This window comes from Rattus rattus, chromosome 12 (genome assembly GCF_011064425.1).
Source record: "Rattus rattus isolate New Zealand chromosome 12, Rrattus_CSIRO_v1, whole genome shotgun sequence".
Lineage (NCBI taxonomy): Eukaryota > Metazoa > Chordata > Mammalia > Rodentia > Muridae > Rattus > Rattus rattus.
The window spans coordinates 50,933,598-50,954,195 of record NC_046165.1 but is presented as its reverse complement, the minus strand read 5'-3'; positions in this window follow the sequence as shown (position 1 = coordinate 50,954,195).

Here is a 20,598-nt window from a genome sequence, read left to right as displayed (position 1 = left end):
ACAAATTGGATACACTGATGCGAAAACTAAGGAAAAGGGCCATTTCTATCCTTTCAGCACTAAAGCTTTTGTGTTTGTGAAGCCAGCCTCTGAAACATTTTGCTTGGCTGTATTATAAGTGTGTTATACATTTAATGCTGTTAAATAAACTGTGCTAATTAAGACCATGACCCTTCTGATTTATATTGTTGAGAGGTCACATAAAATGTAGTTTTCCCGACAGAGTCTCTGCTGGGACAATTTGAAAGGCCTCTGATTTATGTCAAATTTGCAGCTCTTTAATTTTGGAGGGGGACTTAGCTGTTCACTTTCTTATATGTATAGCACACTAACCATGCATCAACTTTCCTGCACGTTTCAATGTATTTCTTCCTTTCTCCATTCTATAAGGCTCTCTGTGGACTGCTAAATTAGACTCGGTGTTTTCAGCCTGGCTTTCCAGGGAGACAGAACGTGACCTGTTCTCGCTATTCTCATGTAATTCTCCCTAGCCATTCCCCAGATCTTACAAGTCAGGAAAGACTTGGAGCTTCTGCTTCCTGCTCTCCTCCACACCCCCTCCCCCCACACCCCCAGATCTTGCTGACCATCGTGTAAGGAGCCATTTCTAGTCTCTTGAAGAGTTGAAAGCCATGTGCCATCCTGGTCAGGCATGCCTGCTCACTGTGACCCTTTGTGCCTGCATTATGTGTCCTTAACTTGGAGACTTCCCCCTTTCCCTTCATCTGGTCTGATTCCTCCCACGGTCCATGGACCCAGGAACCCTTAATTAGCATCCTGAGTTCACACTGATCTCTTCTTTCCACTGGTTTATAATTTAATGTTGCGAGAGGTTTCTTTGTTCTCCGGCCTTCCCACTAGGATCATAGTCACCCTGCTGTGACCATATCTTCTGCGTTTCCCCCACAAGTGCGCTGATCACAGGGCTCTGCTCTAGAAGGACGGGAGCCCTTGATGGCAGCTGCAGGCGTGAATCAGTCCTGGCTCCAGTATTCAATGATTTTCTCTTCTAACCAAGTCACTTAAACTGGTTTTGTTTTTCTGTTTTTCCTTTTTGAGACAGGCTCTCACTCTGAAGCCCAGGCTGGCCAGGAACTTAGTGTGTAGGTGAAATTGTCCTCAAACTCACAGCAATCCTCCTGCCTCTGCCTTTTAAGTCAGTACAAAGCACGCACGGGAACACACACACACAGAGCAAGTCTTTTTTCTGAAGAGGATTAAATATAATTAATGACATATAAAGGGATATTCTATAAAATGAGAACATTCTGCAAAAATCATCATTTTTATTTAACTATGTTTTAAAATATCAAAGAAGGGGCCTTCCAAGCTTCCTTTTATCTCCAAGAAAGCTATTGTTTTTGTTTTTTTGTTTTTTTTTAGCAAAGGGACAATTCAGCTGCGGCTTTGACATTTAGCACACATGCCAAACCAGTGGAGGCCGGCTAACGAGCCCTCGCTGTAACTGTTAGCGAGCTTGAAACGACTGTTCTTTTCAAGTGCGTCCAACTCGTCCCTTCCTCCGCTAGTACCTCCAACACGATGTCTCTTACGGCATTAACTGGAATCACAGTCTGCTTACCTGTCACAAGGCCTTCTTTCTCAACCTGGGGTTGAATAGTGAGACTTCACGTGACAGCAGCTTGGACGAATAGGCGTTTACTTTCCGACATTGGTTTCTCAGACTGAAATGCTGAATCTTTTAGTGGATTTGTGGCAGGGAAGTGTTTACACGTTCATTGCCATCTTCAGTCAGCCCAGAGAAAGAGACCCGGACTTGGAAAAAGAAAGTACATCACTGTTTTCAATCTTATGTTGCCTACTGTCTTGAAAGCATTTCCTTCAGCAGGTAAAAGACTTCCCTTTTTAAGTTAGTACTCAGGAATGTGTATGTGACTTTCTCAACCAGATTTTTGCCTGGTGAGGGAGCAAAAGAACAAACAGCTTTAGCCTCTCCCTGCAGTCCTTGGCCCTAGGGACTTTCCCTGAGTTTCTGCTTCATTCCTATCCAATCTCCCTGGCCCTCTACCCAGGACGTTTCAAGCGGCACATGTACCGCCCAGCAATAGCAAAAGGAAAGTTAAAGGAACAAAAAAGGAAACCATACTTAGTCACCTGTTCAGTGAAATCAGCATCAGGTCTAATACACGAACCAGACAGAGATATCACAAGAAGGGAAAAACTACAGACCACTATCAATAACAGTGATAAATACAGATACAGAGCTTTCTTCCAAGGATTAACAAAACAAATCCAACAGCATCTAAGAAAAACCTTAAACACCACAATCAAGGGAGATGTATTCTCTATGTGTATGACTGGTCCAACGTTCGAAGATCAGAGGCTGTAAGCTATCACATCCATGGTAAGAAGAACCATTGCTCATGGGAACTGACAGAAAGGGAGGATATTTAGTGATCTGAATATATAAGGGGAGAGTCGCTGCATGCTGTCCCCCAAAGATAAGGAAAAGGCATTCTTATTCAAAGACGTGGTGGAAATCCAGGCCCTTGTGATGAGACAACAGAATACAATGTGTATAGTTTGAAAAGGAAAACTCAAAGCAAGCTTTGGTTAAGAAGCAAAGGAGTCAGTGAGGGCTGAGAAAGGCACGTGGACTTTCCTTTCGGCAAGGCTGCTTTCTGTTTCTGAGGTGCCCACCCTCACTCCACATTGTTTCCTTCTAGTTCCTTTGAGTTTAATGTGCAATTCTGTTGTAGGTTCTTAAGCCGGAAGTTCGGAGCCTGTAGTCTTCAACCCTTCTCAGCCATAAACATTTAAAGCTGTAACTTTTGACATTTCCGTCCTTCCTTCATCCCAATGCCTTAATGGCTCACATTGTCATTTTAGTCTAAGATATTTATAATTTCATTGCATTTTGCAGACATATAAGTTATTTTAAAATGTGTTGCTACCAGACATAGTGGCACACAACTGTAACCCCAGCGCTTGGCTGGCACATATCTGTAATCTCAGCATCTGGGAGGCGGGGGAAAGAAAGAAAGGAAGGAAGGAAGAAAGGAAGAAAGAGAGAGAGAGAGAGAGAGAGAGAGAGAGAGAGAGAGGAAGGAAGGAAGGGAGAGAAAGGAAGGGAAGGAAGGAAGGAAGGAGGAGGAAGGAGGAAGGAAGGAAGGAAGGAAGGCAGGCAGGCAGGAAGGCTGGTGATAATGGTACTTGCTGCTAAGCCTGATGGAACCAGAACAGGGGCAGAAGAGAACAGACTCCTCTCAGTTGTCCTCTGACCTCAACATAGCCGATGTGGCATTTATGCGTGTATGTATGTGTATGCACACATTAGTAAATTCAACTTTAAAATTAAATTAAATAGGGGTTGGAGAGATGGTTAGAGTTAAAAGCATATATTGCTCTTGTAGAAGACCTGTGTGTGTGTGTGTGTGTGTGTGTGTGTGTGTGTGTGTGTGTGTGTGTGTTGTGTGTTTCATTTCCAGCACTTCTGAGGAATTTGCTGGCTATTTTTCTATTAGACATTTTTTTTTTTAGTTTGATCCAACTTTAGAATAAAGCCTACCCTGTGTGATTTCAAATCTGGTGGGACTTGCTTATGGCCCAGCGTGAAGTCCATTTCTATGAATGACTCTGTGCTGCTGGAAACTGTGCATTTGCTCTTGCTACACGTGTGTTCTACAGACCTTACTTAGGCTCACCGTATCTTTACTGCGTGTTTTCCAGTTGTTTCTATCAGTCAGTGAAAACTATGCTGAATTCCTTGATAATAGCTGTCAGTTTGCCCACTTCTCTTTCTTTGTCAAATATCTCATGTTTCCCCCTCCCCCTCTCTTAGTTCATCTGTTATAAAGCTTGTAGAGGCTCTCAATTATTTTATGTTCCTCTTAAAAGGCAGACAGAGTGCAGAGAAACCATCCTAATCCTGTCAAGGCTCTCTTTTAGGGTAATTTAAGGTTGGCCGTGTGGGTGTTGGCTTTATTAGTAGGCTGTCCTAGGTCCTTTAGATTGGGTACTGCTAGACCACACAGGTCTTGTGATCATGGTCTCCATGTAACATGCTGATACAAAGAGCTCTGCGTAGCTATTCCACCTCTTACTGCCGCCTTCCCTTTGCTGCCTTATAGTCTCTGCCTGTGCTGGCTCAGCTCAGGAGGTGGCAACAGTTCGGGGGTGGGGTGGGGGGTGAGTTCTTGTCATCTTGTGGGTTTACTTCCTGTTATTCTCTGGGCCTTACACCACCAAGTCCTTGCCCCTTTGGCAGTTTTGAGCTTCATTTTGTCTCTTCAGGGCTCAGCGAACGCACGGCTTGCTGTATGCCCTGTTGTATGCTTGCTGTACGTGTCCTGCACTATGAATTGGGTGGGGGTCACTCTGGAGGTCACCTTCACGTGACTGTCTTCTCTCCAGGCTCATCTGTGCTTGTCACTTTCAGATTCGATTAGGTGTTTCTGTGGTGTATTTTGTCTTCCTGTTGGAGTCTTTCCATAAGAGAGTTAGTTTGATAGAAGCTGATGGCTGGCTTCAAAAATCTTTCCTTTTTAAATCAAAGTAAACTATAAATTAAAAATTTTAAAAACAAAAAAAACTTAAGAAACAGAAACAAGGAACTTAAAAAGGCAAAAAAAAAAAAAAAAAAAAAAAGACCAAATTATGAACAATAGGATGGTGATCTTAGTCAAGTAGTTTTAATTTATTCTCTTTAGGAAAAGTGCCCTTCCTTTCTTATCTTTATGGCTTTTTGGTTTGGTTTGGTTTGGTTTTTGAGACATGGGCTCAGGATGTCCTTGAACATAACAGGTAACCCAGAATTCACAGTGACCCTTGTACCACTGTCTCTGAAGTGCTAGGATGACGAAGTGTTCAGATTACAAGTAGACCTGGACACCAGCTAAATGTTGTTGATAAGTTTGTACTGGGACCCAAACCGGGTTTTCTGCAAGAGCAGTAAGTATTCTCAACTGTTGACATCTCTCTAGCCTGAGAAGGCCAATGTTTTATCTCTCGGCTACCATATAAAACCCATGCGAGTCAGGAATCCTTCCCTTTACCAATTTTGTTTTATCATTTGTTAGTCCAGGCAGATGAGCACGAATGTCTGATTCCCTCAAGTCCTTAGGAGCAAGCAGGACATAAACAGAGAAATCCTATCCAAAGGACTAACGTCTTCCCGACAGTGTTGTCTAGGGTCAGCTGAGTTCTACAGACAAGGCCTGCCCTCTATTTTCCTGAGGTGGTACAAACACTTTAACACCTTTCCAACTCTTAGAGACAATTTCCACTCATGCTCTGTTTTTCTTTACTTGTCTCAATTAGAGCTGTGATTTAACACAATACTGACAGCGGTTTCTTCCTTATCTGGGTCAGATTGCCTTGCCTAACCTAGTGGTTCTCAACCTTCCCTGTGCTGTTGTGATGACCCCAATTATAAAATTATTTTCATGCTATTTTGTAATTTTGTGACTGTGATGAATAATAATGTAAATATCCATGTTTTCCAGTGGTCTTAGGTGACCCCTGTGAAAGCGCTGCTCAGCCTCAATGGAGGTGTGACCCATAGGCTAAGAACACTGCCCAGAATAGAAGACAACACTAGGATTTGAGGAGGGTGCTGATTTTGGAATCGCTGGCTGGCCCAGTGGACTTGGTGAGAGAAGAACTCAAACTATCAGTAACAAAAATTACCTAAACAAGAATACGATCGAAAAGATGGGTGTGCACATGCTAGTGATTCCAGTAGCTGGAGGTGAAGGCTACAGGAGGTTGAAGAATTCAAGGTTAGCCTTGGCTACATGGTGACTTTGGGGCTAGCTTGGGCTACATGAGACCCTGTCACAAACAAACAACCGAATGGCCACAAGTTTCCACAGCCATACTGGCATATTACTGTGACTGGGATGATATAAAACAGCTGAATTGCTGGACTTGAGCAGACAGAGCTTCAGAGGCGGCCTGTCACCTCAGGCACTGCTTCCTAGGTTTTCCCTCTGCCCCAACCTCTGTCAGTGGTTGTGTTGCCCTTGCTTTAGACTAACTTCAGCCTGGCTGGTCTCCCTCTTGTCAAACCAACGCCGTATATGTTTATCTGCGGATCACCCTGCCATTCAGGGAGGTCAGCACCTTCATTTCAAGATGTGGAACCCGAGAGTCACAGAGACAAATCCATCTTCCCATAGTCTTAAGTCTCAGAATAAAGCTCAAGTGTGGCTCGAGCTCAGCATCTGCCTGACATTGCTAATAAGCAGACGCTAGATGGGTAAATCCCCGAAAAGCCGTGCAGAGGAACAAGAACTTTTTCTAAAGTTGATTTTTGTCAAATAAGCAGTTCCCCAGTCTAGCATCCTTTCATGCCTTCATTATGTTTCTCTCAACTACGATACATCTCTTCCCACCTTTGAACACCTACTATGTGCTAAGAGCAGCGAGTAATGTGAAAGACATAAAGCATGAGGTTCAAGTATAAGTTGGTACAATCCCTAAAAAGAATAATTGAATTTTTTTTTGTTTCTAAATGTACATAACCTTCAGCCAGGTTTCAGTTCCTCTATTTGAGGAATGACCCAACCACATGTATTAACTCTGAGGTCTAGGAATATCAGCAAATACCTAGTCATATGCAAAGTAAACACTCTCAAGTTAAAACAGGTCTCTAAAGCCCGGGTTGGGGTGGGGTGGGTGTTAGTCAAGGAACAGAGCTGGGGTTTCCGTGCAGCTGAGCAGAAAGCGAGAATGAAAGTGAGATTAAGAATTTACATTTTTAGTCTTACTTTAGTGAGACCAAAGGCTTATGTGTTTGGGGGACTGGCATTTGGGGCTGAGGTCTGCACAACAGGGTCTAGACACAGGAGGAAAAGAAGGTACTGCAAAGAGAAATTTTATCTTCCTCGGAGTCATTTCCCTTCTGCATTTAAGTCTTTTAGTGGCAGGATGGAGCCTACTTAGATGAGCATAATTAACCATCTTCACTGAAAGTCACCTCGAGCGGATGTGACTTTAGAGACCTGCACCGGGTGAGAGCGTCACTTAAGGACTAAGAAGCTGTGGCTGAGCTCTTTGACATCTAAAACAAAACAACACAGCTAAAGAACCAGGTTGCTTGAGACTCAGTGTTGCCCAAGTCTGGCATGGAGGGACTTGAGAGGCTGAAGCAGGATAAACCCTGCAATTTCCAAGCCAGGCTGGGTTACATGGAGAGACTCTGTTGCCAAACAGTAAAGGAAATAAAGAAAAAGGAAATGAAAACAATGAAAAAAAATCAGAGAGAGAATCTGAACCAAACAACCTTAGACCATAAGGTTGCATACAGAGGGGTCCTTGATTCCAAGTATCTGCATAACGCTCCATCTTTTCCCCCATTTTTATTGGTCATTTTATTTATTTATATTACAAATGTTATTCCCCTTCCCATTTTCCCCTCCATAAACCCCCTGTCCCCTCCTCCCTCCCCCTGCCTCTATGAAGGTGCTCCCCCACCCACCCATCCACTCCTGCCTCAGCTCCCTAGCATTCCCCTATCCTGAGTCATCGAGCCTCCAGAGGACCAAGGGGTTCCCCTCCCAGTGATGCCCAATAAGGCCATCCTCTGCTACATATGCAGCTGGAGCCATGGATGGCTTTCATGTGTACTCTGGTTCGTGATTTAGTCCCCGGGAGCTCTGGGAGGTCTGGTTGGTTGCTATTGTTGTTCTTCCTATGGGGTTGCAAAGCCTTGAGCTAACCCTCGTCTCTGGAGGACTTTGTGCTCAGCGTTTTGAGTCGATGACTGCAAAGCTTTCAGGTCCCATTTAAAGAAGAGGGAAACCATCTCTTCCCGAGATAGCTTTATCACTCTTATGTCTCCTCGTTGGTCTCAGTTTCATCACGTTAAACTTATCTTTGTCACTGTTAGACTTAGTGCTGAGGGGCTGAATGGTCAGTAGTGAAAGGAATGGATACCCATGATGTCCATGGATCAGGATCGTCCTGCCTTCTTGACAATGGCTGTACAGCTGGGAGACTGGAATGGCTCAAGCAAGCATCCTCTGGTGCCCGATGGGCCAAGCATCCCTGGCTGTCTCAAGCGATAAATATCTTTACCTACTAATGGGCTGAAAACACGTCTATTCAGTTAAAACGAATTCAGAACCACAGCAGAAGGGATCTGGGGGTATAGTGCTTGATACCCAAGTTTCGATGCCCAGGACCTACATGAAAGCTGGGAGAGTGAATCATGCCTGTAACCCCAGTGCTGGTTACGGGGTACAGGGCAGAGACTGAGGAATTCTTATCAGTCTAGCCAGTCATGAGTGCCAGGTTCAGTAGGTGACCTTGGCTCTGAAGGAAGACATTCTCTGTGACCTGACCTCCACACACATTTGGATACACCACACACACACACACACACACACACACACACACACACACACGCACGCACGCACGCACGCACGCACGCACACACGCATGCACACGCACACATATACACACGCACATATATACACACGCATATGCACACGCACACACTGGGAAGAAAATTGACCATTGCTAGTGAGAGTCCTGATAGAAGGAAATGTAAAAAACGTCTTCATCATTCAAATGAACATGTCCTGCACCAGCAATTCTGTTTTTGGACTTTATTTATTTTCCATGCTGTTCATGCAGTTGTGAAAGAGAATCAAGATGTTGCACATACACTGGCGTGGGGCTGTCTTCAAGTTGTTTTGTTACACGAAGGGAAACAGGTTCAACGCAACATTTCTATGTGTGTGTGCACATTCATGGGCTTAACTTAAATATTTATTTATTTATCATTTTCAGATCATTTTAAAGAAAACTTCAATTTGTTTTTTATAGGAAAAGACGACTTGTCTAAAGGAAGGACTGGGGTAGAGACTTAAAAAATATTGACTACCTTTTGCAGTGTCTACATTTTGAACCATATCTCCTGCTCAAAATTAAATATTTCAGGGCTGTCATAATGCTTCAGTGGGCAAACACACCTTCTGCCAAGTCTGGTGACCTGAGTTCAATCCCTGGGAGCCAAATGGCAGAAAGTAAAAACTGACCTCCACAGTCCGGTGTCAGGGCACACGTGCCTGTGCATACACACAGAAGCATAATTCAAGAAGTGGAATGATGAAATTGAAGGTTTCGATGAAGAATAAGAAGGAGCTAGCATATGGGCTTGAGTGAGTACTTGAAAAAATAAGTAAAAGTGAGTTTTGTACTGTGTAAATTTCATCTTAACTCACACCAGTGAAAAGTGGTGATCAGGAGTTCAACTCAGAACTTAAGGCCAGACTCTCTTTCCTCTGGTTCCTCTCTCTCAGGACATGGCACTACCCTACTGCTGTGCCAGCAAAACTTTAATGACTATCTCCCTACTCGAAACATTCAAAGCACCCATTTTTAGCATTTTTCAATTTCTGTAGTGTAAATATTCCCACCACTGAACATGGATTTAGCCGAGATGCCTAGAGCTAACCCTTGTGATTCACTATAAACCAGCCATAGCACAGACATACACTCAGTTAGGGAAAACCACAACCTTTGGAAAGATCCCCAAGTGCCCTGTGGAATCAACCCTATAAGCCCCATGGGACTATGTGGTCACCTCAGCGTTATTCGTGTCATTTCATCGTGTCCTCTGCTTTGGGATTTTACCTTTTAGACATTAAGTTACAGGACAGAAAACTGCGAGACTGGTGTCTGTCATTTACATGAGAAGGAACTCTCGCTGTTGCCTTATAGGCTAGGTCAGAGGTCAGCAACAGCAGCTGAACATATGGTACGCACTTTAAAACATGTGCTTGGTTAATTTCTCTCTCTCTCTCTCTCTCTCTCTCTCTCTCGCTCTCTCTCTCTCTCTCTCTTTCTCCCCCCGACCCCGTGCGTGCGTGTGTGTGTGTGTGTGTGTGTGTGTGTGTGTGTGTGTGTGTGTTTAGCATGGGTCAGGGACCACAGAAGTGTTCTCACGACAGTTGGGAAAGGAACTTACCCAATTTGTTGATTTCACTATTTCCTATTCTGCTCCTCCTCCTCTTCCTCCCCCTTCTCTTCCTCCTCTTCCTCCTTCTCCTCAAATGAGACAAAGGGCTGGAAGAGCTTAGTGATCAAACACTTGCCTTCCTTGATAGGTGCAAAGCCCTGAGTTTGATTCCCAACATCATAAAATAAAGAAACAAATTTAAGAACACACACACACACACACACACACACGCACGCACGCACGCACGCACGCACGCACGCACGCACGCACAGTGGTATTAGGGAATCAAATGTGAATTAAGCTCTTTTCAGGCCTCTGCTTTCAACTGTTTAGTTAACTCTGGTCTGGTAATCTTGTATCAGTTTTGCTATTACCCATATCTACCAGAACAATGGGCACATTCCATGTAAGATGAAGAATTGTTCCTACTCAGAAAATTATTGGGCTACTTTTTTACAGAAAACTAATCTTAAAATCAGAATCTGTTGAAGGTAGTGAACCTTCAATGATCCACTGTTTCAAATCGAGATGTGACTTAAATTAAAAAAAAAAAAGGAATTCCAGACAGCTGACTATGGCCGGACAGCAGCTGTGTCACACGCTGGTCTGAGGAAGTGGTCAGAGAGCAAGCAACTCTGTATTGCATTTTCTTTGCAGGATGGAGCTCTCTGCAGCTGAATGAACCTATGGGTTACAAAAACACTTCCAGAGTGGACGTTGTGGGGGGGGGGATGAGGAAGGCTTCACCAGATGGGTCTGAGAAACAACTTGGAGGAAGTAGCTTGTCGTCCCCTCTCCCCCCACTGCTGCTAAACATGGCATCAAGCAGGGGCTGTCTCCCTGTTTATGGCTGCATTGCACACTCTACCTCTGTGGGCCTGTGGGAGGCTCTTTGCTCTTGGTGAGGTTCTTGGGGGTTAAGTTTTACTTGATTTTTATCTATGCACCTTTTATTAAGATTTTTAAAAATGGATTTTAATTGTGTGCATGCCTGGTGTGTGTGTGTGTGTGTGTGTGTGTGTGTGTATCTGCATGTGTGTCTGTGTATCTGTGTGTCTGTGCAGGTGTCAGCAGAGTCCAGAACAGAATGTAGGATCTCCTGGAGGTGGAATAACAGGCACTTGTTAGCCACCATGAGAATTCTGGGAACCAAAATGCTGGGGTTGCTGTAAGAGGAGCAATTGCTGTTAGCTGTCAAGTCATCTCTCCAGTGCCATGTATGCCCTAAAGGAGTGCAAGGGAGGCCAGCAAGGACGGAATGCCTTTTGCTATTGTCCCAAGTCTATAGGGAAACTCTGGGCTCTGCGTTCTACTCCATTCAAGGACTCATGGGCAAAACCTTCCAGCTACCACTTTGCCATGTAAATTTGGCCAGGACAGACTGGCTAGGGCAGACCCCAAGGAATGGAAATTTTGGGCTTCTTCTTATTTTTTTCCAACTCCCAGGTCATCTATGTCTGCCCTTTCACACATCCCAGTGGCCCTGTGGTTCTGGACCCCAGCCTCCTTCAGTCTCACTGACATGACACAGAGGTATGGGACTAGTTTTTTTTCTATTGCAGTCACTGACCCACCAAACAACAGCAACAACAGCTCAACACTATGGAATAACTACATTGTTGAGCAAAATATAAAGCTGACATGGAAAGAAAATACAAAATGATTAAGTCACTGTGACATCATGCAAATTGCATCCTGATGTGTGGTTGCTTTTTGAATGGGGAGGAGAAAGGGATTGGGGGACTGCAACAGAGAAAAGAGTAATGGGCAAAGGCGTAGGACACGAGCAAGGACTCATTCAATGGAGGAAAGTAAAGTCGCTCACTGGCCTCCGGAGCAGACCGTCTGTGGAAGCATTCTGTTTGGAATATTGTACACTTGTGCTCATGATGTGTTTGTTTCGTGTGGGCACACATGTGGAAGTCAGAGGACACTCTCTTGGAGTTGGTTCTTTCCTTTCACCTTATATGGGTTCCAAGGATCGATTTCCCTTTGCTCAGCTTGCATGGTGAGCAATCACTGGTGCCATCTTGCTAGGCCAGACAAACAAAACAAAACAAAACAACTGTCTGGTAGGCAGTGGTGGCACATGCCTTTAATCCCAGCACACGGGAGGCAGAAACTGGTGGATTTCTATGAGTTCAAAGCCAGCCTGGTCTACAGATTGAGTTCCCAGGGCAGCTGGGGCTACACAAAGAAGCCCTATCTCGAAAACCAACCAACAAACCAACAACAAATAACAACCCCCCCCCACAAACACACACACACACACACACACACACACACACACACACACACACAATTCTTTCTAATTTTCCTTTATTTCATTCTTAGCTACACCCCATTGGTTCAGCTTGCAGAAACTAAACCATTGCCTACAGTGGAAATCATTATTTAACTTGCAGTCAAAGGAGATGAAGTTAACTATGTGAAGGACCTGGCAGTGGTCAGAGAACTGAGCAACTCAACTGTTGGCTGAAGGTTATCGTTGGAGTGTGGGTGGGAGATGGTGTGGTTATGTACACAGGCCTCAGAAAATGTATTTGTGAAAGATTCTGACGCTAGTGGAAATGGTTTATCAGCCTCAAGAGTATTTGCCTTTTGATTGAAGCCACTAAAATGTCAGGTCACCTGCAATATACAAAGGAAGGAGTCACCAATGATGGAATTTCAGGTGCCTTTAAGGTAGAGACCAGTTTCTCTAAGGGGAGGGAAGAATTTTCTCTTATATTAAAACAAAAGAGACCCCCAAATCTTGAAGTGTGCATGCCCGAGAAGACCCGAGATCATCTTTGAGTGTTTTTCCTCTGGAGCCATTGGCTTTACTCGTTTGTTTTCTTAGAGTTCTAGGATTGAAGTTTGGGCCTCACACAGGCTGGGCCAGCTCTTTACCACTGAGCTATCTCTCGCCAGCTCACTTTCCTTTTGAAGCAGACTCTATCTTCAGGATCTGTGGTTAGCTCATTATGCTAGCTGGTCAGCAAACCCTGAGGGCCCTCCTGTCTTCACCTCTTAAGTGCTGGGATTACAAACCCTTTCCACCACGTGGATTCTAGGGGTTGAATTCAGTCCTCCTGACTGAGCTCTTCCCTCAGCTTTATTTTCTCATTTTACCTTCCTCTTTCCTTCCCATTCTGCCATAGACTGGGTAAGGAGAGATCCTTTCAGATGCCCTTATGTCCAAATCTTTTTTCCCTGCTTCATCCCCTCTGTTCTGACCCTGTGTACATCAAGCAGCTCCTGCTGGGGGTGGGGGAAGAGTTTGTATGTCTGTGGGGGGTGGATCTCCCTCTCTGCAGGAATCCTCAGCTTCTCCAGCTCCCATTTCTGCAAGATGACAAGAAGGTTCCCTCCTACTGTGAGTAACACCCCCGCCCCCCCCCATGAAATGCTTGGTTTCTGTCACCCTGAAGCATCCACTTGGTCCAGGTGCTACACCCCCACTGTAAATGACAGCGACAAAACTGCACAACTACAGACTGCTTCTATGTCGAGGGGTGGGGGTGGGGGTGGGAATGAGTCACGTTCTATGCAATTTTTCTAGAACTTTCCGCAGCAGAGTGTCATTAGCAAGTTGGCTCCTGTAGCCTCTCCCAGTCTACAGAGTCCATACAATTTTACCTCCTAGAACAGAGTTGTTTGGGGGCAGTGGTTTGCATTTAATGGAAATGATAATTTTACAGTCTCTGGAAAACAGGATCTGGCTCTAGTGTGGTGAAAACTGCTTATTTTCTTTCATGCTGACCCAGGGACGTTCCAAAGTTCAGAAGCTTCCTCCTTACTGGTGGGTTCATAGCTACATGGAAAGTCCTTCGCCAGCCCATCCCTAGTCTTCAGAGGGTCCTCGCCTACTACAGCAGGAGGAACTGGTTTTTAGCAACTGGTTTTATATACCAGTAGGGAAGCTGAGTACCCTCTGTGTGGGACTTCTGGACTTCTGTGTCTACCTCCTTCTCAGCCCTCACCTTGTGTCCACTCTAAATCCATCTTCTCTGGGTTTAATTCCAGAAACACGTTACCCTTGAAATGACTCCACTCTGACAATAGGTGTGCCCCATGCTGCCCCTGGCTGAAACTTTACTTCTAAGACAAATAAGCAACTTTAATTTGGGCTCCCAAGTGGAAATAACAGATAGTCATCAAGAACAGAGGGCGCTTGTCCAGGCTTGCTCAGAAAGTCCCCATGTACCATGGGTGCAGCTGTCTCTCAGCTCCCTGGCCATGCCTCCTTTGTCATATGAGCAGGAAGTTTAACTCTGTCAAACATTAATCCTATCCTGAGGGCTTTGGTTGCTTTAGTGGACAGAAGTCATTAGGGATAGAAGGTAAAGGGGGTGAGAAAGGCACAGCACATTCAGGGTCTGTGTTCAGTCTCTAGGAACACACACACACACACACACACACACACACAGACACACCCACACAGACACACACACACAGACACACACAGACGCAGACATGCATACACAGAGAACACACACATACATCCCCTATACACATATGCACACACACACACAGAACATAAGCACACAAGACTCACACAGAACACACACATACACCCCTACACACACATGCACACACACACACACACACAGAACATAAACACACATGACTCACACAGACACACATGGAACACACACATACATCCTCTACACACACATGCACACACACACGGAGAATACACACATACACATGCACACACAGAGAGAACACACACATACACATATGTATACATAGACTCACACAGACACACACACATAAGCCCCTACACACACACACACACATGCTCATACACAGAGAGAGAGATTCATGCAAACACAGACACACAGAGAGAACATACAATACACTCCTAGACACTCACAGACACACACACATACACCCCTACACACACACACATATGCTCCTATACACACACATGCACATAGACACAGACACACACACAGGAACACACAACACACTCCTCCTATACACAGAGACACACATACATGCACAGACAGACTCACAGACAGACAGACAGACACACACACAGGGTGGGAGTGGGGGTTGGGGGCAATGGATTGGAGGCTGCGAGCCAACAGAGATGACAGAGAGAGAGGTGGCATTGGGAGGGTATCAGTGAGGGTGAGCAAGTCAGCCAAATGCAAGCTGTGGCTGAGATCTCCTGCTGTCCCTTGATGGCAGATCAGCTCTCCCAAAACCATCATTCTTAGTTCCACAGAGAAAGTGGAATTACCAAATGAAAAAAGTCAATGTAAATCATCATGTGTGAGCCAGCCAAAGTGGCTGGATCATGTGACCCAGCACTTAGGAAGCCTAATGAAGCAGGAAATCAGTTGCAAATGTAAGATCAGCTTGGGCTACTTAGTGAGTTCTGGGCCACTCTGAACTATTGTCGAGCAAATATCCCCAGCTCGCTCCTCTTCAAAACAACAAAAAGTTCACACTTATTTATGTTGGGTGTGGGTGTGCATATGTGTGGGTGCGGCCTTGCCACAAGTAGATGTTAGGTCAGAGGATAACTCGTGGAAGTCATTTGTCTCCTTCTGGTTTATGGGTTCCATGGATCCAACTCAGGACATCAGGCTTGGCAACACCTGCCACCTTGTCAGGACCTTGTCAGGACCTGTCTCCACTATTCTACCATGGTCCTTGTTTTGACATTGTGTTTGTTTTTGCATACATGTCCAGAATGTCATAAATAAACCTTTCATTGTAACTTGGATGGCAGGGCTATAGGATCTTTGGTTTCTTTAAAAATAACATTCTCTTTGCTGGAGCTTATTGTCTTTAATGAATATCTTCTAACAATAGTTAAAGGATATTGGACAGTGAGGAGAGAACCAGGCTCCGTGGTGGAGGTCTATTATCCCAGCACATGGGTGGTCGAGGAAGGAGGATTGGGAGTTTAAAGTTATCCTCAGCTACACAGTGAGCTGAAGATCAGAACCTGCCTTAAACTAAGGGAGAAGTGAGAGGGAAGGAGAGAGAAAAAATATGTTGTGGGAGGAAGGCAATAAAGTTTTCTGAGCTGCATGGTGACCCAGATATTAAAGTCAACTATGCACTTCCCAGTGTAATTGCCTGCTCCGTGCATTCCTCAGTTGTTTGAGTAATATCCACAGGGGTTTGTTTTAGGGAGTTGATTTGTTTGTTCGTTTTCTTCAAGACAAGATCTCCTGTTGCCCAGGCTGGCTTTCAACTCATAATCTTCCTGCCTCGGCCTCCTGAATGCTAGGACTACAAACATGGATTGCCACAGCCAGCCCTTTAGGGCTTTGTTTTTTAGTATTTAATTATTAAATCTTCCGTGCTGTGTTGCTTAATTAAAGGTGCAGACTTAGACCAACAGAGACTCTTTTACAAAATCTCCTAGCCATAGCCTCACCTGAGGAAGTACAGATTTAGAAAGACCAGCTGGATTGATTATTGACATCTAGCAATAACCTGTCTGCATGTTAGATGCTCGTCCTGGGGGAGAACTCCACAGCATATAAGACGGTCCACCAGGGCACTAGAGCAAATAGCAAAATTAGGTTTATCTTCTGTCCTAAAACCCTCTACCTGTACCTATTAAATTGGATAGATATTGATATGATGTTTATAACACAAAACAAGTAATTTACCTATCTGAAGGTCTGTTAAAATATTTTTCTTATGCCCATGGTGCTGGCCAGGCTGAGGCAGAGGGATAAAATATTGAAAGTCTTCTTGGACTACCTAGGGAGTTAAAGGCTAGCCTGGGTAACTTAGCAAGACCCTGAGTTAAAAAATAAAAATAATATAGGGCAAAGATTTCATTGGTAGAGGTCTCGTCTAAGATACACAGGGCCTTGTGTTCGGCTTTCTATGGTACACACACACAAAGCTTTTCTGGTAAGAATACACAGTCTGAAACTTCAGAGACAGTTGCTTCAGAGGACTTATACCTACTATGTGCTAACAACTCGTGGAACTCAACTCAAATCCATCCCCTCTGGTCCAGACAACAACAAGGAGGGACATTTTACACGGTTGGTTATGACTCACTGTGACCTATTTCACTTCCTGCTTATGGGTGTGCTTTTTTTTTTTTTTTTTTTTTTTAAACTAGTGAGTGTCACCATTTACGAGCAGATCACCTTCCCAGGTAGGCTCAGCTGTGTGCTTTGTAAATACACAGGCATATACATGCAGCAGCTCCAGAGATCCAACTGTGGGAAGCCCTGAAGCCCTGTCATTATCTCTTGGTTCTTACGTTCTTTGTAAAACCAATTAGATAGTCCTAACGTTAGAAGCAAAACAAGTCACAACAATTAATAATTGGTGACTAGATATTGAGTAAAAGCTGGAACAATGGAAAAAGAGCAAAAGGTTATTTATCATCCTGACCCCCAGGTGAATACACATGTATGACTCATTTCCCTTAGGAAAAGGGAGGAAACGGTAAAAGTGATTTTTAACTTTACCCTCTCTCCCCTACCCCCCCTTTTTTTTGAGACAGGGTCTCTCTATGCAGCTCCTGCTGGCTTGAATTTGCTGTATACACCGAGCTACCCTGGAACTCTCAAGAGAGTGACTGCCTTGGTGTCACAGGAGTGTGGAGATTAGAGGGCTGCGCCAGCACAGCCAGCCGGCAACAGGTTTTTTGCACGGTTGGTTGGTTAGTTAGTTGGTTTGAGACAGGATTCTTCTAAGTTGTCCAGGCTGGCTTTGAACTCGTGATCCTTCTGCGTCAGCCTGCTTAGCCTTGAGGTTTCAGGCATGCACCCTCATGCTCCACAGCAAAAGAATTTTGAAAGCTGGATGGCAAGAAATGTGGCCACTGATATCAGACGTGGGGAAACCTGAATCCAAAGTCAGCACCGGGGAAGTTTAAGAACCTAACCAGGGTCCCCCGAGGTCAGCTCCAAACAGCTCTGACAGTAAGGTGGAGCTGTGGAAAGCAGGAGTGACTCAGATACTGGTTAGGAAGCAATTAGAGGCCCAGGCACCTCCCTGCTCTACAGACCGAGCCAGTGATGGTGTTCCCAGAGAGCCTCGAAGAGGTAACGATTGAAGGGAAAGAGCTGGGTGCTGTCCTGGCCCGCTTCAGTTGTGAGCTTTGAGTTTCTCAGAAGACTTGGATCTCCCCCAAGAGGGAAAATTTAGAGGCACTAATGTGACATTCTTCAGTCAGAACCCACAGAGGGACCTCTGTTCACAAGCCCCAGAGTGCCCATTCAGCTGTTAGTGCCTATCTTTAAATAAGAATGGATAATCAGTTTTATCTGATTGAAGTAGAGACAAATATAAACAGGGAAACAAACAATGAAAACAGCCTAAAGGAGGAGGAGGCCCGAGGGTAGAGTCCAGTGGCCGGAGAAGTTGCTTGTAGTGTCTGAGGCCCTAAGAACATGAAATACCCCCTGACTTGTACTCTTAGTTAAATACAGAACCATCAAATAGGAACAAAATAAAGGAAAAGGGACCACTGGGGGGTGGGGTGGAGGTGGGGGCTAAAACGTCTTAGAATAATACAAACAAAAAAAGTGAATAGAAGTTAGAAAATAAAGAACAAATCTCTCTGAAATTAGAGAGAGAGAGGGAAGAGAGAGAGAGAGAGAGAGAGAGAGAGAGAGAGAGAGAGAGAGAGAGAGAGCAAATGAAAGAAAAATTAAGGGACCAGAACTGCTATTATACTTTCAGAGGGCCATTCCACAAGGAGAGCAGACGACAGGACTACAGGCAGTCCCTGCGCCACAGTCCAAGCTCAGTTTTCTGAAAGGAGAAACCACCACATGCTTGCCTGGTGATAGAGGATGGACCCACACTCCTGGGAAATCCTGGAACATGGAGGATAAAGAACTGCCGTGGGCCATGGGCGTCCAGAGAGAAGCTGTGCTGGCAGCTGGAACTGCCTCAGAGTTCTCCCTAGTATAACCCCAGACAGCAATGGCCATCACGATTCTCAAGGCAGTCACTTCCAATTTAGGAAGATTTTATACTTTGCCTCAGTACCCTGTGATGGTTAGTCCTCATTATGAACTTAATAGGGTTAGAATCGAACAAAGGACTTGTCTCCTGCAAGTCTGTGGGGGGCTTTCCAGAGAGGGTTAGCTAAGGAAGGAAGACCCACCCTGAGGATAGGAGCACCATCCAAAATGAAGGTTTGTTTTGTTTTGTTTTATTTTGTGTTTTGGCCTTGTAACCAGAAAGGTAACTACGCAAACCATCACGTTTTAGAGTGCATTGAAATGTTTTCAGACATGCATCTTCTCTGAAATGTACAACACATACTCCTGCCTCGGGGAATCCCCCAAGCATGTGTCGAAACAATCAGCAAAAGATAGAAGACAGCCGTGATCAACCAGGAGGAACCAGGATGATCCCTGGGTAAGGGTAAGGTTCCAAGAGGAGAACCATGGCTCAGGAGCAGCTTAGAACAAACTGGAAGGCTCTCGGAGAGGGTTTCATTTTCCCTGGAGATTGTTGAAATTATTACAATGTATCCCGGTTCTGAGTATCTTGGATTCAGACGTAGGCAAATGGGGAAACAAATACACAGAAATGTAACAAACATTAAATAAGAGAATGAGCTCCAGGAACCCACGAAGTTATGCAAGAGAAGAAAAATTAGCATATTTATTATAGGGCTCACCTCTAACTAGTGTTTTATAGTCAGGGCAGTACAGGCATTAATAGTCTTTTAGTACAACAGAGCTATGGGAGCAGAGAGGGTAAGTGGGTATAGCCAGGCACCGGAAAGAAGGTTACCAAACCTTAACCCTCAAGGCTGGGGACAAGGTCAGACTGATAATGGCTAAATTAGCAAACTAAACCAACCAACCAAACAAACCTAAGAATAATTTTCCCAGCATTTGTTTAGAGGCCTGGAGATATATCATAAAAAGAACCAATCAAAAGGCTTAAAGTGTGTAGGGAAGGCAAAGAGGGCTAGGAGAGAGTGTTTTGTATGAGAAGCTCTGTAGAACACGGAATAGATTGTAGCCCTGCATAGTGGTGCACACCTTTGATCCCTGCACGCAATAGTTGGGTGGACTTCTGTGAGTTTGAAGCCAGCCTGGTCTACATAATGAGTTCCAGGATAGCCAGGGCTATAAAAAGAGACCCTGACTCAAAAAAAAAAAAAAAAAAAAGGACAACAATAACAAAACCACAAACAATACCTACCAACATTGCATTCAGGAAAAACACCAAAGTCGATATACCCCCCAGTTGCAATAGCCACCTCCACTCTGCTCCTCAGGCACCTTTGAAAAGCATTCTCTGGCTGTTCACATATACAGACTGCAAAAACCAGTGAGACTGGCGGAATCTTGTGATCTAGCATTGACGAAGCCAAGGCATCCAGGCAAACAGGCTCATCTCAGTACGTTGTAAAGAGAGAAGTTGCAAAATGAGATTACACTCTCACATGCTTATGATAACAGATGAACACTTCTATCAGATGCCAGATGTCACAAGTCTACATTCCAGGGCTTATGTGAATGAGAGGCCCAGGATGGGTAGCCTTCATGCACCAAGAACCCTTAGTACCAGCACTCATCTGGAGGGGCCCTACTCCAGATCCTACCCCTTCTGACCCACTAAGCCATTGCCTTCCTTCTTCAGGAAAGCATGTTCTGCAGCTGCCTTCATTGCTTTGCATTGCGTTTCCAGGAGCTCTGGCCTTCCTAAGCCTGCTGTCAGCT